Raw genomic sequence first — 2,500 nt, 5'->3', positions numbered from 1 at the left:
CATCTACAATATTGCCGAGAAAGGTCCGCGGAGATTTTCGGGGACACGGTTTCCGGGACCCTAGATGCCCATCTTGGGTTCCAGGAGCTCGGACGGAGGAACCTCCGGGGCCGGACCGTGCTGCAGGAGGGGTTCAACCGCGAGTTTGGCTCCATGTCGACTGGAGCTCCGGCCCAGGGGCGGGCCGAGCGGCTTGGCCGGGCGAGAGTTCCAGGAGCCCGGCCGCGATTCCGGCTTCTCCCCGGTGCCCTGCCCGGAGGCCGGGCGGGTCCGGGGGCCTTCGGCGCGGGCAGCGGGCTGCTCCCGCGGGGGAGACGAGCCGCCCTAACGCCCGGGAGGGAGGCCCGGGGTCGACCTGGCTCCCGAGCTCCGGCCCTGGAAGTCCGTATGAGGATTTTCAAACGGGCCGTGCCCGGGCCTTCGCTCCAGGAGGCCGGACACTTTCGGCGGTTGCTCCCGGCGGCTGGGCCGGGTGCCGCATCTACAATATTGCCGAGAAAGGTCCGCGGAGATTTTCGGGGACACGGGTTTCGGGACCCTAGATGCCCATCTTGGGTTCCAGGAGCTCGGACGGAGGAACCTCCGGGGCCGGACCGTGCTGCAGGAGAGGTTCAACCGCGAGTTTGGCTCCATGTCGACTGGAGCTCCGGCCCAGGGGCGGGCCGAGCGGCTTGGCCGGGCGAGAGTTCCAGGAGCCCGGCCGCGATTCCGGCTTCTCCCCGGTGCCCTGCCCGGAGGCCGGGCAGGTCCGGGGGCCTTCGGCGAGGGCGGCGGGCTGCTCCCGCGGGGGAGACGAGCCGTGCTGGGCCCCGGGAGGGAGGCCCGCGGTCGACCTGGCGCCGGGGCTCCGGCCCTGGAAGTCCGTATGAGGTTTTTCAAACGGGCCTTGCCCGGGCCTTCGCTCCAGGAGGCCGGACACTTTCGGCGGTTCGTCCCGGTGGCTGGGCCGGGTGCCGCATCTGCAATATTGCCAGGAAAGGTTCGCGGAGATTTTCGAGGACACGGGTTTCGGGACCCTAGATGCCCATCTTGGGTTCCAGGAGCTCGGACGGAGGAACCTCCGGGGCCGGACCGTGCTGCAGGCGAGGGTCAACCCCGAGTTTGGCTCCATGTCGACTGGCGCTCCGGCCCGGGGGGCGGGCCGGGCGGGCAGGCCGGGCGAGAGTTCCAGGAACCCGGCCGCGATTCCGGCTTCGACCCGGTCGACTGCACGGCGGGCGTGCAGGCCGGCGGCGACTCCCAGGGCCCCTTCCAGGCTGCGGGGCCCAGCGGTTGGAGCCCGGCTACCCCGGCGAGGGGCGGAAGAACCTGCACGGCGCGGCCGGAGAACCCGGCATGCATGCGCGGGGCAGGCCGGGCAGGAGTTCCAGGAGCCCGGCCACGATTCCTACTTCTCCCCGGTGCCCTGCCCGGAGGCCGGGCGGGCCCGGGGGCCTTCGGCGCGGGCGGCGGGCGGCTTCCGCGGCGGAGACGAGCCTCTCTGGGGCCCGGGAGGTCGGCCCTGGGTCGACCTGGCGCCGGGGCTCGGGCTCCGGAAGTCCGTATGAGGTTTTTGAAACGGGCCTTGCCCGGGCCTTCGCTCCAGGAGGGCGGACACTTTCGGCGGTTGCCCCCGGTGGCTGGGCCGGGTGCCGCATCTACAATATTGCCAGGAAAGGTTCGCGGAGATTTTCGGGGACACGGATTTCGGGACCCTAGATGCCCATCTTGGGTTCCAGGAGGTCGGACGGAGGAACCTCCGGGGCCGGACCGTGCTGCAGGAGGGGGTCAAAACCGAGTTTGGCTCCAAGTCGACTGGAGCCCCGGCCCGGGGGGCGGGCCGGGCGGGCAGGCCGGGCGAGAGTTCCAGGAACCCGGCCGCGATTCCGGCTTCGACCCGGTCGACTGCACGGCGGGCGTGCAGGCCGGGGGGCGACTCGCAGGGGCCCTTCCAGGCTGCGGGGCCCAGCGGTTGGAGCCCGGCTACCCCGGCGAGGGGCGGAAGAACCTGCACGGCGCGGCGGGAGAACCCGGCATGCTTCCGCGTGGCAGGCCGGGCAGGAGTTCCAGGAGCCCGGCCACGATTCCTACTTCTCCCCGGTGCCCTGCCCGGAGGCCGGGCGGGCCCGGGGGCCTTCGCCGCGGGCGGCGGGCGGCTTCCGCGGCGGAGACGAGCCTCTCTGGGGCCCGGGAGGTCGGCCCTGGGTCGACCTGGCGCCGGGGCTCGGGCTCCGGAAGTCCGTATGAGGTTTTTGAAACGGGCCTTGCCCGGGCCTTCGCTCCAGGAGGGCGGACACTTTCGGCGGTTGCCCCCGGTGGCTGGGCCGGGTGCCGCATCTACAATATTGCCAGGAAAGGTTCGCGGAGATTTTCGGGGACACGGATTTCGGGACCCTGGATGCCCATCTTGGGTTCCAGGAGGTCGGACGGAGGAACCTCCGGGGCCGGACCGTGCTGCAGGAGGGGGTCAAAACCGAGTTTGGCTCCATGTCGACTGGAGCCCCGGCCCGGGGGGCGGGCC

The sequence above is a fragment of the Alligator mississippiensis genome, unplaced genomic scaffold (genome assembly GCF_030867095.1).
Source record: "Alligator mississippiensis isolate rAllMis1 unplaced genomic scaffold, rAllMis1 scaffold_78, whole genome shotgun sequence".
In the NCBI taxonomy this organism is placed as follows: Eukaryota; Metazoa; Chordata; order Crocodylia; family Alligatoridae; genus Alligator; species Alligator mississippiensis.
This window is presented reverse-complemented; position numbering follows the sequence as displayed.